General features: G+C 43.3%; 1 protein-coding gene across 1 annotated transcript in view; it reads left to right on the top strand.

The window, feature by feature from the left end:
* The first annotated feature begins 7,042 nt into the window (after positions 1 to 7,042).
* Positions 7,043 to 20,649, top strand: part of LDLRAD3 (low density lipoprotein receptor class A domain containing 3) — a 207,273-nt gene continuing 193,666 nt past the window's right edge. The window contains exons 1-2 of the mRNA XM_064425022.1: positions 7,043 to 7,284; positions 11,881 to 12,003. The gene's annotated coding sequence lies outside the window, so the exon portion shown is untranslated. The remainder of the gene's footprint in view (positions 7,285 to 11,880; positions 12,004 to 20,649) is intronic.

Here is a 20,649-nt window from a genome sequence, read left to right as displayed (position 1 = left end):
TCTGTTTTGCACTGGGAGAAGAAAACCCTTAGGATGACCCCCAAACAACCATCTCCCTTCCTCTTCCTTCACCTTTCCCCCTCTTCAGTTGAAAATAGATGTTTGAGTCACAGGGCAAGCCAAAGCAAATTCAGGCAGGATCAAAACAGGTGGCCCATGAAGTTGCAAGGTCTGTGCTAATGCCAGTGTAATTCTGTGTCGGCAGAGTGGCAGCTGTTGCAGAGGGTGGAGCTGGGCTCTTCCAGAAGCAGTCATCCTGTCTGCCACTGCACCATGTCACAGCTCTGGGCTCTGTCTGGCCACTTCATCAGCTGTGCTGGGGGCCAGGAACTGGGACAGGCACAGCTCTCTTCCTGCACAAGAGAGAAACCTGACACATGATCTCTAGCAGGTACCAAGTGGCAAAAAAAAAAAAAGTTGTCTCTCTAAATTTGCTGATGCAAGGTATCTTCTTGTTCCGAAAGAAGATACCAAGTTCCAAAGCACCAAAAGACTTGGTGCTTTTCCCTGCCTGGATCATTTTCAGCACTTCAGCAGCTAAGGCTGCTCTTGAGACATAGCTTGACCTCAGAGGTGGGAAGCAAAAGTAGAAGGATCCATCAGGAATAAGGGAGACATCCTACAAGTCAAGGCTGCAGCTGTGAGCAGCTCAGCTGAAGTTTGCCAGTGGAAAGGCTGGAATAGGGACACGGCCAAAACATAGAGGTGGGATGGCTGCCTCTGCAAGAGGCTCAGCAGAGTCCAGCCAGCAGGGAGGAACAGGCTCCAGCCAACTCCTCTGTTCTGATGACATTGAAAATGCTTAAATGCATATTATCTGGAAAGAGAACTAGAGTGTATTGATTCCTCACGTTGTTCAAAGTGCTCAACTCCTTTTCTTTACCATCCTGGTAATTTTTGCTGCTGTCCACACTTTGCTTCAAGTTCTCAGATGTCTCTAATATTCACACATGCTGGTGCATGTTATACAAGTCTGCCTGCCCCAGGGTCATGCTCCCTCCTCTTTGCTACTCTGCATTAGGAGGACCTACCCACACACATGGTGCCCCAGAAACACCAGCTAGGGCGGTAAGAAGAAACACATGACATGCTCTTTTATGTTGAAATGCAAATAAGTGTTTTCCTCATTGTAATTTTTCAATCTGCTGTCATTTTAATGATACCCATCCATTTATTTCAATTCCAGAAACTATCAGTATGTTCAGAGTCATCAAGAGAAATTTTTTCTCAGAAAGAAAAGTATACTCACGGAAAAACTTTAAAAATTATCCTGCCTGATGTGAATTACTCACAAAGCTTGTTAATATTTCAGTTCTCAGTTTGCATAATAGCTGAAAAATATAGGTGTGCCAGATGGAGTCTTTTGTGCATTAGAAATTACAGAATTTTGACTTCTAGCATTTCAGATGTGCATACATCTTTCTGAAATTGTTGGGAAAGGGCATATGCAAGAAAAGCGTTTCCAACATCTCTGAACAAGTGCTAAGAATCAAAGATATAGCATGGATGCATAATAAAGAATAATATTCATGCTTAATGATAATGACATGGACCATTCAGAGACAATAAATTTGGTGGTAATATTGATGATATGCTTTGAACTTTTGCAAAAGCATGGATTTAAAGCATTTTATGAGGATGACTTAAGCATCACAGTGCTCTTGTGGCATGTGTCTTACTGCTCTCGTGTTACAGAGAGAAAAACAGGTATGAAGAAACCATCAGAGGATGTTGCTTGGCACTGGTAGAGCCAGAGCACCCAACTTAGCAGGAGCACAAGGCCAGTGATGGGTGAGCTCCAGCACTGAAAGTGGAAGTGAGCAAAGGCAAACTTTGCACCCATGTGGCCAAGACTTGGACACAGGGTTTTTTCTACCAGCCATGCTGTGCAGGCAGCAGCACTCTCTCACTTCAGTGGTGCTCTCAGTGCTGCTGGCTGGCAGGAGCCTTCACCATCTGCCAGGGGCAGGAGGGGCCCTTGTTCGGGGTCCCTCTGGGGACCCACTTCCCCAGAGCTGGCAGCTGGCAGCTCAGGCTGCCTGTGCTGCTGCCAGGAGCCAGCAGAAAGCTTGCTCCTGCTGCTTGGCTTCCCCTGCACCTCTGCCCTTGACGGAGCAGTACAGACACGTTGAAGAGCTCCCCTCATTTCCCAAAAATGCCAGAGAGGTTTCAGTGTAAAGAAGAGGGATTTTGGATACAAGCTTCATCCTTGCATAATTGCAAGTAAAAGAAAACTGTGACATCTTTGTCTCATATTTCTCCCAGAGTCCTTGTGTGACACGTCTTGAAGGGCAGTGATGTGAATTCAATGGAATAACCCATCTTCAAGTACTCCTCAGTATCCAGATGAATTATGTCTCTTCACCCCCATATTTGGACCAGGTCTTTCTGTTCTTAATGAGCACAAATGTGGCATCAATGTCTCACATACCTACATCTGTTGTCTTCTTGGATCCTGACCCCAGAAAGATGGCTTAATACACAGCATTAAAGTATGCTATAAAATCCATGAGGTTTTACCCAGCAGTGCTGTATCAACTGCACACATTTTCTGAGAAGACTGTGCTCTTTGTGCCTGCCTTTGCTAGTGATCAGTTCGAGAATCTTTGGATACAGTTTTAACAGGAGACCATGAAGAAGCTCTGTGCTGGTGAAACCATTCAGGTGAAGCTATTCCTCTCTTCGTACTGTTGACCCAGGAATGCCAGGCTTGCAATGTTCAAGTGGGAGCTTGCACAGTACTTAGTCCAGTGTGATGCTCTCATCCCTCTGGGCTTGTCTCTGGGCTTCTTGTAGAGGGCGGTGTCCACTTCCACCTGCCACTGGCCTGATCATGAAATGGATTTCCTTTGCCTCAGCAGCCCCACGTCACAGCTGATTCCAACCCGTTCCTGGAAGAGCAGAGCTTTAAAGCTGAAATTTGAAAATTTGTGACTGGAAGAGTCAGTGCAACACTATATATTAGCACAGAAATGTTCACTGGGCATGGTAATGACTCAAACAGATTTGGTATTTTAGTGCCCTTTTTTTCATGTTGATGTGGATAGACATTCAACTAGGAAATGGTTTTTCCACTGCCTTGCTGTTGGTGTAGGAATTTGCACTTTGTGTAGATCATAATGACTGTAAAATTAAACCTTACAAGAAATGTGTAGTTTAATGCATTTTACTCATACTTTATTTGTGTAAATAAAACCCTAGGGAGAAAGCAGAAGAAAATCCAGCAATTTTATGTTGTTGACTACCTAATTCAATCACTTCATAATAATTGGGTCTGAAAAAGAAAATCAAAACCTTTATTAAGACAAAGGAATGAATTTAAATCACTAAACAAAGGTGAGGCTTCTGTAGATCATCAGATACCAAATACAATTTTATCACAAATGTCACCTAGTATTAAGCAAAAATTTCCAGCATTCAAAAACACAGGAAGGACCTTCTTTTGTTTTAAACCACTGCAGCTCAAAAACTGATTTTCTAGCTTTCTACCAGTAGAAGTCAGATCAGAATCATGTTTAGAATATTATTAGTCCAAAATATAAATGTTTGATAATGCTTGGTAGGTTTTATGTTGTTGTTGTTATTTTGTTGTGATTTTCTTAATGTGTTTGTTTGTGAGATTTCGGGGGGTTTTGGGTTTTTGGGGTTTTTTTGGTGGTTTTTTTTTTTTTTTGAGTGAGGTATTGGGTGTTCTTTTCCTATAACTACTTTTTGAGACTAGCTTGTTTGAATGTTTGTCTGTTGAGAGCTGCTGATGACTCTGTTAGTTTGCATTAGACTGTGAGTACAGTCTGCTGAAATAAATCTGGCATTCATATTCTCCTCACAGAGCCTCAAGTTTTGCTCTATCAACACTTTTCTTAAGTTCACTTCATTAAGAATTCAATATGACAGGTTTGCACCTGGGGGCAAAGCCTGTTCCCTTCCCTCCCCTCCTTCCCTAAAACCCCAAGTCTTTAATTTTCCTTTGTTCAGGATAAAATGATATGTAAAGTATGTGTTGCCATGGATGCAAAACTGAGAGCCTATTGATCCTCCCCTTTACCAGGTAGATTTCAAGCAGAATATTTGACATCAGAGGGCACTATGGCATGGATTCCCAGACAAAGACAGATTGGGGCAGGAAGAAAATACTTTAAGATTGAAGTTCCCATAGCTCAAAAGTATCTGGTGAAATAAAGCAACTCTTGTGCCCCCCGGGGGAAGCTGCTGGACTTGTTCCCCATGTGCTCGGCAGCATTCCTCTGCCTTCACTTGCTCCCCTCCTCCATGCATTCCCACCATGCCAGGGACATGGTTCATTCCCATTTGCCCCCAAAACTCACTCAGATTTGAGCTGTATCCCAGATAAGAAATTTGTTGTGCGTGCCACAGATGGTGCAGCAATGGTGTTTCAATGCCGTGGGAGAGCACTGGGAAGGTGAATGTCTGCAAGTGCTGCCAGAGGATCCCCCACTGCAGAATAACCCATCAGGTTCAAGCTGCTCGTCCAGCTAGGGCAAGCAGGTAGGGAGAGGGGAATACACTGCCACTCACAGCTCAGGGACTTCTGCTGTGTTTTCCTCTTGCAGCAGATGAGAGCAAGCACCTGGATTTTATGCACAATATATGGGGTAATGCTAAGCCACTGTAAGAGGCAGTCGTCTTACAAGAGTGTTATCATGCCAGCGAGGGACAGAGTCGGGCTGTGGTATAAACAAATACATTTCAAAAGTAGTTTACGATGTTTCCCTAACTTAATTTCAACCTTATTTTTTTATATCTATTGTTTTTGCCATGGCTTCATACCCTTTCCTTTCAGGAACAGCATACCTAACAGAACATCAATTTTCCATTGTAATTACATTGGACTGTGGCCTCCACAGAACTCCTCTAAAATTGTTGTATTTAATTTTGTCTAAAGAGTGTAGCATTGCTTCCACAGACTTGCACCAAAATTGACTCATTTTGCTTCAGATTAATTTTTTCCCCGCAAAATTGCATTATTACAGCTTGCACTTGTTCTTCGTTGCCATAAGCACACGCTTGCATCCAGCCTGGGTCATGTGTTAAATGCCTTTTCAGGAGGGTTTATATTTTTTATTGCTGGGCAGGCTCTGAGTACTCGTGGGCAGAGAACCACCAGAGCCCTGCTCAGCAGTGCCTGGTTCAGAGTAGAGGAGGGCAGAGGTGAGCACCAAGCTGAAATTGGCTTCTCATTCAGGCAGCTCGATGTCTCTGTTATTGGGGCAGAGGAAGGTGAGGGCATATGCAGGAGCAGCAGGGACCATTGTTTCCCTTGTTTCCAACAATCACCCCGTTGCAGGGCCCTTGCTCCTTTGTCATTCATAACAGCCACTGCTGCAGAGAGGCACTTTCTTTTTTCTAACTGAAAAGGGCTTTAATAAAGCTATTGTATTTGATCACTGGCTAAGGAAACAATAATTTAGCATAATAGAAAAAGATCATTAATGTTCAATGAACCTAACACTCTGCTCCAGTTTTTTGTTGCCCTAGAGAGATGGAGTAAACTCTTCTTCCTTAATTGAAGACTAAATAGAGTACATTTCATTTTTCATTTCCAGCACTTTTTCCAATAGGCTTGTGATGTTTGCTAATGTGTGCTGAAAGGGGTGGACTGCCTGGCAGCAGCAGAGAAATTGGGTGGGAGGGTTTAGAGCACATAAAAACTCTCTTGTTCTTCATCAGACAGCTCTCTAGGGCCTTCAACTTCTTTCTTGACAAGCCTAATTTCTAAAGCCCCTAAGGATCATGCCAAGGAGATGTAGCAGTCCATTACATTACAAAATAGAGAGGAACAGAGGACAGTGCTCATGTCCCCAAATGTCCCACAGCCATCTCTCCATGGGACACCCATGTCCAGGGACACTGCTAAAACTGGGATCTGGCTAGCATTTTGATCGGAAATGTAATTTTATATGAAACCAAGCTGATGAAAGCTTACAAGCATAAGGTTTGCAGCACTGCAGCTCTGGATTCAAATCCAAAGCCCACTCCCAGGAAAGTGCAGCCATTGTTCTCTGCACTGGAGACAGCTCAGGGCTGCTTCCATCTCTACAAATCACTTCAAACACTTTAGCATTGCCATTTGCAGTCACCTGCACGCACATCCCCTTCTGGAGGCACAGCACATTCCTGAGCTCTCCCCTCACAGGGGCAGGAAGGTGCCTCTGCATCCCCTTTGTCAGAATTGTTGGCTGCGAGGTTGGCTGTGGCTGCTGCGGCCGGTGTGGGAGTGAGCTCTGGCCACGTTCACCTGTGTAAGACGAAACACATGGCAGACACTGCTGTTTCAGCTCTGCCCAAGGAGCTTGCTGAATAAAATGCCTGAGCTCAGCTGTCATGAAACAAGCAACTCCACAGAAAAAACTGTGGCACAGCTAACAGCATCAGTGTAGCCTTTATTTAGTGCAATAAAAAAGGGCACCGCTAAAGACTGGTTTTCCCCCGGAGTTTTCCTTGATGGATTTTGCCATCGGAGAATGCACCATCCTCAGTCCCTGATGTGCAAGAACAAAATTAGAGGACACAATCAGCAAAGAAGCAAACTGAAGCAGCCTGGGTAGCGGTACTGCAGGAAGAACTTGCCCTACAAAAATAATAAAGGACTGAACAATGCATGTTGCTGCATTGCCTGGTGCTCAGGCTGGACATCACTGAGAAGAGCCCTGCCAATTGCAGTGATAATTAACAACAAGATTAATGATAATTTCTTGTTCCGAAGCCACAGCGAGTGCCTGGTGATGCAGAGCGGGTTTGCTGTCCCTGAGGGGTCTCTGTGTGGGCACAACTGGGTGTCGGAGCGTGCATTGCAGATGCTGCGTGTTTGAGGTGCAATTTTCGGGGGTGTCAGGCTCTGCTGGGCCATGGACTCGCCACAGACTCTTCCCACCAATCCTGGCAGGCAGCGATCCTGGTGTGAGGCCTGGAGGCCCACCCTGGCCCCGCGCCGCAGTGGGAACACCAGGTGTGGGGGATCGCTGTGGCTCCTGGCCCTGAGGCAGCGCTGCGGCCTGTGAGGGAGCGAACATGTCACCACTAACACCAGTGGGTGCTTTCCGTGAGGGGAACAGCTGGGAGCTCCTGGTGTGACATATTTGTGCTCTTGATAACCATCAAAGTGATTTCCTGTGTGTTTGTGCCCCCCAGCCAGCCTCTCCTGGGCACCACCAGGCCACTGCCATGTCACTCCAGGAGCGGCTGAGCCTGCAGGCCTGCGCAGTCAGGCGGCAGCTTAAGGGCTGTTCCAGGAACCTGCTGGCACCAGGTGCCATCATAAACCTGGTAGGTCTCTGTAATGTCTCCCAAGTAGCTTGATGGCTGCTTTCATGGAAGCCAAATGAAAGGGCAAAGCAGTGGCAGGCTTTTAAAGTACTAACTAGACATGGGCAGGGAGGATACTTGGATGAAGTTCCAGGGATTCGAAGTTCATTACTCAGCTGGCTGACAGTAGTGTTCATTGACAGACAAAAGACTCAGTGGAAGAAGCTAGCACTCCCTCTGTTCTTCCATGTTCCTTCACTGCTGGATGCTTTGGGAAGTTCCTCCTCAATCCAGTGTTAGTGAGGGAGGAGAATGGAGTGGTTCAGGGTGGGCTGTTAGCAAAATATCAATCCTCAAGCCTTCAAGTTTCTTCCAAGTGTAACGGGCGGCTGCTGCCATGTGATGATTACTATGGGTAGTGCATGCACCATAAGTGTTGCCTCAGCTGGCAGGGTTATCAGAAAGGCTAATGATGAAGGGTTTTTTTCTGACTGCTAGATTAAATAACGGTGCAAAAAACATGCTGTTATTACTTAACATATTTTTTATGTAAAATTGGAGTTTCAGTCTTCAGGATTTATAAGAACAGCTCCTGTTTTGTGCCCAGGGTACATTGTAACTCTAGTGGGAATTAGGCCTATTAAATTTTTTCTGAGAAATGAAGGCTGTTATCTAGGGGAATTGAAGAAATGTAACATGAAGTCTTCATCTAGGGAGTAGGCTGTGGTCTTCCTTTAATGCTTCAGGTTACTCCTGAAGATCACAACTTTTCTTTATTTATAAAGGAGGTATCACATCACAGACCTGTTCATTCAAGCAAGATTTCTATGTAGCTGTGGGTGTTCTTGTTTGTCCATGTCTACATTTAGACATTAAGCAAACCAAAAGCTCCAGAAAATCAGGGAGAAACCTGACTAGCTGAGTTGGGTTTTTTTGGAGGAGGTAAGGATCCCTTGTTATATTCTGTGCTTTGGTTCAAGATACTACTAGAAGAATGCTAGAGCCTTTGAGACAGCCTCACCTTCTTAAAAAGTTTTCTGGAATTTGGTTTGGAACAAAGTGACCTCTGGCTGACTTGGTGTTGCAGTAAGATTACTGACAGTCCATTCTGTCACTGCATGCCCCCTGGAAGTTGTTCATAATCTGCCTTTGATCTATGCTGACTCTTACTTATAATGTACACAGGTTAAATTAATTGAGTGTTACTGATTTATATTTACCCAAATTTAATCATTATCCACCCATCTCCATTACTGACAAGATAAATAGTTGCTAGCTAAAGCTTTAATTTCCTTAGAGTACCATTTTTCTTGAAATGAGTTTGCAAGCTGGTGTTCATCATGTGTCCTCTGACACCTTCCCAGGCAGTTAGTGCCTGGCTGCAGCATCCGTGTGAGATGGGCTGTGGCTGAGGCCACTCAGGTAAAATTGTTATGAGTTAGAAGTGTTCTGCAGGACAGCATCCACATCTATGTGTTGGTAGGCTTCCTGCTGAGTGGAATGGGGGTTGGTGAGGTGAATGCCAAATATGATGGATTTGTCCGTGCTGGAAAGGCTTTAATGGCCAACACATTTTAGCACTGGGATAGATCACAATGTCTGCAATGTGTGTGTGTAAGCCTAAAGGCCTCCTGTCCTAGCAAAGAAGTGCCCCTGCATGTTGTCGTTGTGCCCACTTATTAGTTTATGAATGCTTCCTTCAGGAGGACAGTAATGCAAAGCAGTTGGGACAGTATCTCATCTTGCAGAAGAGCCTTACTGCAAGGGAAACCAAAGGTGCAGAGGATGCCTCCCACTGATCAGTGGTCAGAGCTGTGGAGCTGCCAAAGTGGAGCCAAGTCACAGCTGAAGCTGGAGTCAGGTTGAACTTGTACATAAGTCTCCCTGATTTCATGTTCAGTGTCTGCAATGTCTCTTGAGAAAGGGAAAAGTGTTCATGTTTTCTCCCTCCATCACTCACTTCATGGGATGTTAGTGGACTACTGGGATTCTTCTTGGCTCATTTAAATAATTCTGTTTTCTATTTTGAGTATTGTAAGTCCCTCAGGATAGTTGACACCAATGGTGCTTGGAAAAGAGTATCTATTTGGAAGCAGTTCTGCCAGCATAGCATCTGTTAGAAGTTTATGGTTTCCTTTGCTTAGCAACTTGCAGCACCTGTGTGAAAACATTGTGGCTTTTGATTTTTATCTCTTGCTGCTGTTTATGCTTGTTATGTCACAAGCTGATTGCTCAAGAGATAATTGTGCTGTCCAAAGTGGAGGATGCAGTTCCTAGCAAGTGTAGTGATTGGCACTCCAGAAACATCCTGACACTTAGGGTGAGAAAGGAGGATGAGGATCAGGGGAAGTTCATTCATTTCCATGCACCAAACCCCAAATACTTGTGAAATTGGATTTTGTTTTGTGACTGTCTGGTAAATGAAGTTTAGAAGGGCTCTTTAGAAGTGGGATGAGTATCTCAAAGACAAAAAGTCTTGAGGTAATGGTAATTGGTGGTGTGGCAAGGGTGCATTCACCCGCATCAGAAGGAATTCTATTAGTGCCAAACAAGGTGCATCCAAAAAACTCCAGACTGTTGGTTCTGTTGTTGGAAGCTAACAGTGCCAGTGGGGGATGATCTCCTTTCCCTCTTCTCATTGTCTCCTGTGGTACAGTTAGTACCACAGTTTACAGTGGTACTGTTAGACACAGGTTAGTCTGCTCTTTGCCCCACACGCACTTTGGAAAACTTCTGTACCAGCACTGATTCCCGTCAACTGTGCTGTGACAAACCCCTGCAAGGTTGAAACCATGGGTAGCTATGGCATCTACACCACTTCTTTGTTTCCACTGGGAGTGGAGGCAAGAACCCAAGAGCCTGATAGCAGAGGATGCCTGTTTGACGTAGCAGTTTCTTTTTCGTGGTGACCCATAGTGGAAGGATAAAGCAAACAGCAGCATATTGATGTAAAAATTCAGTACTCTTGTTAGTACGTGGTCTGGATTACTGGGCAGAAACACAAAGAGGACCTCCAGCATTCTTCCTGCTCTTCAATGTGTGAGCAAGAGGGAGTTTGTCAAGAGTGATATCTATGAGGGGCTAGATTTGGCAAGGAGCCTTAGCTCAAGTGTCACATCTCCCAGCTTTGGAGTTATTAGGCAGCTACTGTAATACCAAATGCTCATCTGATTTAGGGCCTAAGCTTCCCGTGCTATGTTTGAGAACAGTTACTGCCTGAGAGGATGATTTAGGAAACCCAGAATGTAGATCCATGAGGTCGACATATGCTTAGGAGGAATATATAGCTTAAGCTTTATCCTTTATCCTCCATGCCAAGGAGAACACCTGTTTCATCTTGGGAAATGCAGCAGTGGATCCTTTTTTGTATTCCAACTAATTATTTATGCAGAGAGGAGGAGATAGTGAGATATTGAGTCCTGTCCAGAAGGGCCAGCAGACCAAGCACTGGATCACTTGTCTTGAAAGGACCTGGATTCAGGTCTGTCAAACAGAGCATCGCTGAGCCTGACCCTTGTTAGAATGGTGTCAGCTATGCAAGAAAGGCCATCATGAGAGCATTGTTTAAATTTGTTTTACATGTGGCCTGCCTGTGGCAAAGGCAAAAGAATGGTTCAGTGGATGAATTAGATGGGAAACAATGTGCAAGGCTGCTGCCAGGCTGTTTGCTCTCCGAGACTTAAGCAGTCTCCTTGCTAGAGGAGGCAAAAAGAATATCTAGAGTATTTTGTTGGTAGACACTAAAATGTCTTTAGGATTAGATGGGAGTTGAGGATTGACATTTTGGAAGTCAGCATTTGAATCAAGGTTTAGTTATCTAAGCCTCCCTCTAGCAAGGTGTCAGGACATTTTTTGGATTCTGTTCTGTTAAATGCTAAATGTTAAATGTAGATTAAATCAGAAAATGCTCCTGGAAAACAGCTCCATTAGACTTTGCCTCAACTCTTTCATTTGCCAGCAAACTGCTGCCTCTCAAATAAGAGCAACAATTTTTTTGCAGGGAGTTGTTGAAGCAAATTAAACAAATATTTCAGGTATTCCTAAAGTGCCTCACACTTCACATTTTCTCTCCTGAAGCATGAATCCTTGATTGCTTCCCTAATTAGTACTTTTTCAATCTCTCTACATTCCATTTATAAATAAATCAAAATAGATATTCAGAGCATTAATTTATCAGACACTCAATGTGTACCCTAGAAGAGCAAATTTAACACCTGTGCATGCAAGGAATGAGTGCCCCCCACAAACTCCTGAGCCACTGACTTTGTTGGTGGCAGTGGAACATCCAGGATCATCTCTTTTAGCCCAGCTTCATTAACAAGGATGCAAAAAAACCATGAGAAAAATGAATTGCCTATGCAATTACATTTAATTTTCTTTCTAGAAGGTTTCCCAGTTCACTTGGCAGCTATTCTTTCTTCCTTTTTTTTTTTTCTTTGCCAATTCATTCTTTCTTTCATTTTTTCCCATTCTTTCTTGGTCCTTTTGACTGAACAAAAGCAGTCCCACAAGGGCAGGCTAATGTATTCATAGTTTTGCTGCAACTTGGCTGATAAAATAAGCTGAAAAAAATGCTCCCTCCTATTGTTTACTGGGAATCTTTGTTGTGCTTTGTAGAGCTGAAATGAGTGCTGTCTCGTGCCCTCTGCTCCCCATCCTGCCGGAACAGAGCCTGTTGTGTGGAACCTGTTCAGGCTGGAGATGGTGGGAAGGCTAAAGGTCAAGTTCACAGACCCAAAAGTAAGTTACAGAAATGATTGCTTGTTCGAGCGTTCGCTTGCTTGCTGCTCCCTTTCATTCTCCTTGATCTAAGCACAGTGTATTGTTAATGCCTATCTGAACATTGCATTAAACTCTAATTAAGCCTGCCAATCAAAAAACTCAGGAAGCATCCTTCTAATGTGCCTAGTAGTAAGTTGTATTTTCACCCTCAGTTTTCTGACTGCAAACATGTAATGGGTTTGTGAGGGTTTATTGTTGTTTTGTGTTTTGTTTGTTCATTTTTCTCTGAACTGCAGACAAGTACTTAATGAACTTATACCCCAATGTTTACCTTAATGACTAAATTTCATTATAAAATTGCTTTGAACAGCATCACATGAAAGACCTTACCAGCCTGTAGCTAAGGTCACACTGAAGGATCACAGAAAATTCAGAGCTGTTCTTAGCTCCTCATGCAATGTCAGAAAACATGCTAGTGCTAACATGACTGGGACAGGCAAATATAATAAATCATTCCATAAGGCCTTTTTGTAAATAGGAGAGTACTGGATCCTCTATCTGACATTGGAGCAAGAACCACCAATAGTTACAGCTAGTGTAAATCCTAATTTGTGAACCAAAATCCAAAAGTGGACGTTTCAAATTAAGTGGCTTTGGACCTTCCCTTGAGGCATCAGGAGAGAGGAAGCTGGAGGTCAAAGCCAATTTCTAGTAGTACCATTTTATAAACAACCCTAAAAGAAGAGAGGTGGTTCCTAGTCCCCAACATATTTGTCATGTAAAACATAATGGTAGGCTTGACCTAGCAGTATTTGGCACAAGATTTTCATGACTGTAAGGAAAAACAAAAAGGGTTTCCACATTACAAAAAAAAGTCCCAAACCTCAGTCAGTAATTTCCTTTCAGAAAGACACCAGAAGCTTAGCTGCCTTATTTTGATATAAATTGGACAGGATAACATAATAGCATAAACCAGAGTGAGACTATCCAAGTTACCCCAAAAGGTCTTCCCCATCTCTAGCACTCACCATCTATTTTCCTGTGGAGCACAATGGTGATTTCTGCTGTTTGGAACTGCTGACTCTCATACTTCAGTGCTTGTGAAGTTTGCATCAAGTGTGGAAATGGTACAGCATTTGCAAGCCACAGCTAGGTATCTGAAAGGCCATGGAGGAAGGTTGTGTCTGAAAACATGCTGCTCCTAGATAGGTTATTCTGGCTCATGGACCTTAATAAGAGATCTCAAACTAATTAAACTTTAATGCTATGGTTGGGGAAGGCTGACAGCTGTACTCTAGCCTGACCCATTTCTCAAAGTGCTTCAGTGCCTGCCTAATTTTTTCCCCTTCCTTTCCCTGCTGTAACCCTTATGGAACATTTGCCCCGGCCAGAAACAAAGGGACACTTGTTCTCTGGATGCCTTGTCCTTGTGTCCTTGTCGATACTCTCAGGTCCTGAAATCCTCCTGCCCTTTGTTCCTCTGCCACTCCCCCCCACAACTCTGTAAGACTTGATTAAGCCAAACGCTGAGATCCCGCAGGTGCTGTAGTTATTTTTAGCATTAATGTTAGAGCTCTGCAAAGGGTAGAGGAAGATTTATGATTTTATCGCCTACAAATCTCGTGGCTTTTTGTATCTCTTCTACAACTTGGATGGATTCCAACATTCCCCCAAATACTCCAAATTGCCTTTTATTTCTTTAATTAAAGAGCTGTGAGAGCCAGCAGTTTTGCCTCATGACTGTGGGGCAGAGTGGGTCCCTCATCCTTTCTGAAGTTCAGCATGTTGAGCTCTTGTCTGCAGACACTGCAAATCTTCATCCTGGAAAGAGCATTTTTAGCATTTTCTGTGGGAGAAGCTGTGAGCTGGGAGAAGAAAGGTTGCTTAAGCATCTGAGCACTCAAACACAACTTTCATATTGGATGCTTGCATTATTTTCTACTTTGATGTGTTCATCCACTTTTCAATTTCCTCTTGTAGCTGACATATCAGTGCTTGACTTCAGCAGGTTCTGAGTTTGTACTTGTGGAAGAGTTGGGAAAGATTTTTTTCCATTAAGAAATGTCAAGAATTAATTTGTGTCTCTGTTTGCCTGTGCCTTGAATGTTGCTCTCATTCCTGAGCTCTGCACATTCAAGCATGGCCATGGTGTTTCAGTACAACCAGAACACAGCTCTCTCCATGGATTTTTTTCCCCAAGTCAGGCATGCCATACACCAGAGCTATTTCCTGGTACACCTAAGTCTTATATCCCAAACCCATGTTTACAGCCCACTTAAAGTGAATTTGATGCATCAGGGAGGCAGATGTAATTACCATATATTTTCCAGCATGTGTTTAGCCACGCAGGTGCCCACTTGTGCCAGCTGGGAGCTGTTGTTTTCTTCATGTCCTCCTCTGGCTTGCAGGCTTCCTCCTCCCCATATACAGGGAGAGCTACATTCCTGGACTGTGGGGGCACAGAATGTTCCTTGATGAAGAATCAGGAAAAGTTTGTATCTAAATTACTCTGCAAAATTTATTTTTGGTGCAACATTCTCTAAATCCTTGATGATTATCAGCAATGCCTAGTAATGTACCTTTGCAGTGATGCTGTAGGTTTTGGGAGATTAGGGAGGTCTTGTTGCTCTAGATACGGGAGGAGTTGCTGTGTTAGAGGACTCCACTTCTTCCTCCACACACGGCTGTGCTGTGGTGCCAGCCATTGTAGGACTAACCAGCTAAGGGTGTCTCCAATTATACATTTCCGCATACAAACATGAAATCAATATGCTGAAGCAATTAACTAGACTTCATAAACTTCAGCTGGCAAGCTTTCTGGAGTCCGTTCAAAAAGGCAGCTGCTTTGGCTGAGAGGGAAGTGAGCTCAGGGCATTTCTTTTGTTTAACTGGTGAGGAGGACACAGACAAGCTGAAAGGGAAGAAGATTTAATTACTTTGTTTCAACCTCAACTTGAAAAAATTAAAAAAAAATTTGAAAAATATCTCTGTATCTTCAGTGTTATCAGTGGGGAAATTAATCTTTTCAGCATCTGAGTAGGATTAAAAATTAGTCCTTACTCTCTACCATCACAATCACTTCTTTTTGGTAAGAATCAGTGAATTAATTCTGGTAACTTCTAGTTTTCCAAATGGTGATTCTTTTGCCTGAAGAGCTGAATGAGATGACTGCTCTTTTGACAAGCAAACCAAAGCTGTCAGGCTCCTTTCCCCTGTAGGTGACTATACTTCATATTCCTGGTGCCAGATAGTATTTGACATTTAATTTAGGACCCTCAGTGCCTGCATATAAAGCTTTACTATGATAATAATGATAAACTGTCCAAGTGTTGGATTTGACAGTCTTTTCTTTCTCTCTTCTGATACATCCCCATGCCCACTTTGGGCTGAAAGATCTGACTTGAATTAAGGAGAGGAGGAGACTTAACTCTGATATTCTTTTTAATGACTTGAAAAGGCCTTACTTGAAGATAAATATCTACATATGAATCTTATTCTATCTATGAGATCTTTCACTGGCTCATTCCTAAGTTGGCAGGCAGAATTTATTCAGAGGAGAAAGAATGGGTAAGGGATAGGGTCAGCAGAAGGACCTTCTGTATATAATTCACCCAATTACTCATTTTCTTACAAAATAGCACATACTGTATTATCAGTGGAGAATTTCCCACCGGAAAAAAAAAAAAAAAAAGAAAAGAAAACCACCAGTGCTAATAGTATCCACAAGGCTGTGTTTCTACTAAGGAGAAGATAGCTGGATTTTTTCCTGAAATCATGTTTAGCTGCATTTGCATTGAGGGTGCTTCAGTCTATCCTGCTGGGGAAAGTAGGTCAGGTCAGTAGCTCTCAGAAGCAGAGGTCAGTGATGCCATGGCAGCTTGTCCCCTTTGGGGAGCAGGGGCTGCTCTGTTCTGGAGGGAGCCACAGAGGAGAAAATGACAGGGACAATATGTCTGTCTTTCATGAGCAGACAAACTTGGAAAGAGCTGAGGTGGTGATGCTGGGGCCCAGGCCATATCAGTGATGCTTTGTCCTTGCAGCTCCTCTCCCTGGTGCACTTCCACAGGCTCTCTGCAGCAGCAGCATTTGAAGACAGCAGTGTCAGTGCCTCAGGATCTTGAACACATTATTTTTATGCATAACATACACATGGAAGCTGTCCTGTCCTCTGACTGCAGAAGGCAAATTTACACAGTGGTCTTTCAAATTACAAAAGGTGGCACAGAAACAAACCTTGTCTCAGGAGATGTAGGAACACAGTGGAAAATGAGCTAATTTTTTTCTCCTTTTGCCTTCCACTATTTAAAAATGCCCTGTTACTGGGTTCAACACAAGTGCTCTGTCACTTTTGTTAGTTGTGTGGTGAGAAAAATCTGTGGTGAATCATGCTTTTAATGTGCAGATTAAAATATTATTCATTCGTGTGTTGTAGACAGTCCTGGTAGAAAGCAACTGGGAGGTGAATTCTTACAGGAAGATAGAAATTGTTTTACAGGGTGTCTGGAATCTAATGTGTTTCCCATGAAGAAGTTATGTACCCAGTCCTATAGCAGGGACTAGAAAAGTAGATAGATAGTATTGGAAGTCTTTTAATTTAAAGTGAGAGGGTATGGCACAGTATGGGGGAATGGATTTTCTCTGAGCAGAACAAATATTCTACATAAGGTTTTCAAAATACTGCCTGCCTGTCTGCTTGCATGAAGGCCCCCAGTTCCTTGTGTCACTTCCAACCACACACTTCCTCTGTAATTGTGTGGAGTGCACTTGTTTCTCTCCAGCTCTTAGTAGTTAATAAGATTGCTATTTTAAAAAACCTAAACACCCAAAACTCAAAACAAGCAAATAAAACTCAAAACAAGCAAACAAACAAAAAAACCAACCAAACAAAAAAATTCCCACTAAAATTATCCTGTTGTTCTTGGAGAATCCTGTGGCTACTTTAGGATATGTGTGATTGAAAAGGTGTGTAGTTGTTTAAGATGTGGTTAAAGCACAGTGAAGAGACAGCTCACACAGAGGGGCTGAAAGTTCACTGTTGAAACTTAGCTCCAGTGCATTTGTGTATTCTTGAGATTGAGAATAGCCAGTGGAGATTAGCCAAGATCCCCACTGCCAGTCTACTTCATAAACAGTCTGCAAACATGCTGCTTTTTTGCACATATTTTGTGTCAAGGTTGCTTAGCCTGCATTCCAGGGCTTTTAATGTCTCAGCACATAGACTTGTCTGGGGGCTGCCTGGCAGGTCTTGCCTTGCCTTGCTCAAACCTCACTCAGGAGTTGGTTTTAAGCCATCACCACACTTCTGCAAAAGCTGTTGTGTTCTTTACTTTGTAATTCTATGGCAAAACAGCTCCTGACCGTGGCTCAGGCTTTCAGAGGAGACACACCTCTGTGATAGCAGGAGAGGCTCTAGTGAGAACAGGAGCTGAGGCAGTGGGGCTTGCAGGGGGCTGTCTGCAGCAGGTTGTAGCCACTGCCACAGCCATCCCATTGCTGCTGCCAGAGCAGAACACAGAAACCCACAAAAAATTCAGACAGAAAGATATTCCAGGAAGCATCGAAGTCTGCCCTTCCCTCAGGGCAGGATCATTTGTGAAACAGGTATTTGCCTAACCTTGTAATGCAAACCTTCAAACTCCACAGCCTCTTTGGGAAGTGAGTCCAAGTCTGTTACTACCTTGAGCATTAGAAAGCCTTTGCTAATATATTTTTTAAAATATTCCTTGCTGTTATTTAAACCCACTATTATTAGCTCTTGAGTATTCCTACCACTACTACCTTCCATTTTTCATTAAGAATAACTACTGCAAGTACTTATTCCTTATTAATAAGTGGCTTGTTCAGTGTTCCCACTTGCAAAAGTGCTTCATACCAGAAGCTCTAACATGAATTTCAGATTAATTCATTAAGTAAAGTGGGGGGAGGGTTAGCGGGATCTGGTTGAAATGATCTAGAATAATTAGCTGTGCTATTAATATGTCAGGCACATAGAAGAACTATATAATAGTGCCATTTATGAAATGACAAAGCAGAAGAAGACATTTGCCAGTTTTTGGTGGAATTGTGCAGACAGCTGTAAGATTTTCCTTGCCTGAGTGGGAAAGGCAAAAAGTAGGTGAAGGGGCTGATGAGTTGCAGGAAAAGGAAGCACTGGGAGGGTTACCTTACCTCAGGAACATAAGTGGATCTTAGTTCAACCATCAATAGTAAGAAAAGTTATCAGAGTTCCAGCTGTTTGAAAGGCTTGAGTGAGGAAAGCATCACACTTTTTAGTCAACCTAAGGGTAAAAGTTACAGGAAAATAGACTGCAACTTGGAGAACAAAGGTTAAGTGCTATAGAAGACTAAATACACTGAAAGTAGGTCCAAAGAAGTAGCAGATATGAAAATAATTGTGAGGAGATGCTAAGGGCACAGAAGAATAGGGACTGTGGGAAAGATAGTGGAGAGTTTCTCACTACCAGACCGGGTGCCCATACTTTTGTTGCAGCTGCTGTAGAGCAGAGCAGGGAGCAGCAGAGATTAGGTACAGCTAATCCCACACTGCATGGGTTTGGCATGTGCATGTCAATGTTTTGAGTGTTAATTATAACTGGGCAGCCTCACACTGCAGGCCTGCTGGGCAGAGCTGCTCGGAGACCATGTGTTTCTTTATCATTTCCTTGTTGAGGTGTATTATTTCACAGCAGAGAAATTAGAACCTGGTTTGGGATGTTAAATAAACAAATATGCTCTAGCAAGACAAAAAAGTGTCAGCTGAATATGTAGATAACTAAGAACTCTTCAGATGTATAGAAAAAGGACTGTTGTTCATTATTCCTACTTTATACTGGCCCATCTACGTGGCCACTGCAAGCAAACAGCCATCGAAAGGTGAAGTGCACATTGTGCTAAGCAGATGCTGGGCTATTGTTAAAGACATGTCTCTGAGGGAACTAAACTGTGTGTTAAACAGATGAACTTGGATATATGCAAAAGACTGTTCCTGAAATTGCTGAGAGGAGAAAATGTGGTTTTAATTGCCTGCTTTTTACACTCATGAGTGTCTGGACCAGGAACAGAGAAGTGTGTTTGTCCTATTCTGTCAACTGCCTGAAAGAGCAGGTGGGCTGCCTCTTCCCTCTCTCATGGACTGCACAAGGTGTGAAGCAACAAAGAGAGGAGAGGGTCAGGAGGGAGTCAGGAGACATGAAGTCAATGTCATGTCAGCCATAAACTTGATCTGGCCCTGGACAAATCATTCATACTGGGTGCCTGGGTCCCACTCGGCCGTTCGGTGCTGGACATGTCACAGCACCTCTGCTGTGGGAAGGGCCTGTGGATGAGTCCTCTGTAGTCCTGCAGTTGCTTAGTGCACTGTGTCTCACTCCTTGTATTATGTGACCTGTTGTTCTCAAGTGAAAGATTTCCTTTTGTAAAGTACAGGGCTGTGTCTCAGAGGTCCATGAAATTGAATATAAGCCTCCCTTTGAACAGCCAGATTTTTTAAAAAACCTAGTAGGACTGTTAGAGCTATGTTTAAAAAAATCCAAAACAAACCACTAAAACAAGGTAAGTCAGCTGTCCATCTGTATTTTCCTCTTTGAGCACCCAACAATTATACTGCAGGGGTGGTTTGAGAGCAAAGTAGAATTTGATGTCCTGATTGCTTGCTGGTGCTGCTATGTTTTCATTAAGGATTTAATGTGTTCTCAGGGCTTTTGGACAAAGGCTGAGGTCTTTCTCCCCTCTTTAATTCCCTTGTCCACTGAGGGGCTAAGACCCCTTTGACAATTTTACTTGGTACGTATGGAGAGCGTAGACCAGGGTGGATGTGGCATTTATTATCATGTGTGGATTAAAATATCTCCTTGACACCAGTGAGGGTTGTTGTTATCCACAGAGCAGGAAGGGGACCCTTGGCTGCAAGGGGCAGTGGTCCTTCACAACTTTTGCTGGCAGCTTTGCCCAGTGGGGGCTTTGCAGCATGGATGATGAACAATGCCAGGTATGGATCTGGTGAAGAAGGGGAATCTCCTCACCCGCTGCTGGCATCTGCTCCAGTGATGGGGCACAGAGCTGCTTCAGCAGGACAGACACAGCTCTTTCAAATATTTATTTCGTTTTGTTTTTACATTCTGTTATTACTTTATGAGCTGTCATTGTTTTCTGAGGAATACAGCAAGAGAAAGCAAGTTGCCTTTTTTTTTTCCTGGTTTTAAAGCAATAAAACTTGGAAGGTACTTCAAGAAGTAGAAAAAAGGCACTTTCCTAGCTTGAGGGCTTTCCTCCATGACATGAAAAAGATGGATCCTTTCCAGGAAGGTATCACTGCCAGACTTTTGCTGACAAAGATTGGGTTTATTTCTCATTCTGGAAAGTCCCGTTTAGGCAACGTAAGTGGGAAGACTGCCTGCCTTTTTTCTGTGCATTTTGTTGTAGGTGTGAGTACTCTCTAATTTTCCAAGACAGTGCTGAATTTAACCATGCAACAGTTGGTGAGTAATGTGGCAGTCAAAAGTTGTTGGACGTTACAGTAGTTTTACAGTGGTGTTGGAGGTAGGTAGCTCTAAAGTGTAAGACATGGCACTGTCACATTGCTGCCAATTCCCTGATTTCTCAGGAAGCTGCATACAGTGCCTCCTGCAAGACAGACATTAAATTTAAATTCAAATTGAGATTGGA

This window comes from Passer domesticus, chromosome 6 (assembly GCF_036417665.1).
Source record: "Passer domesticus isolate bPasDom1 chromosome 6, bPasDom1.hap1, whole genome shotgun sequence".
Taxonomy (NCBI): domain Eukaryota; kingdom Metazoa; phylum Chordata; class Aves; order Passeriformes; family Passeridae; genus Passer; species Passer domesticus.
This window is presented reverse-complemented; position numbering and strand designations above follow the sequence as displayed.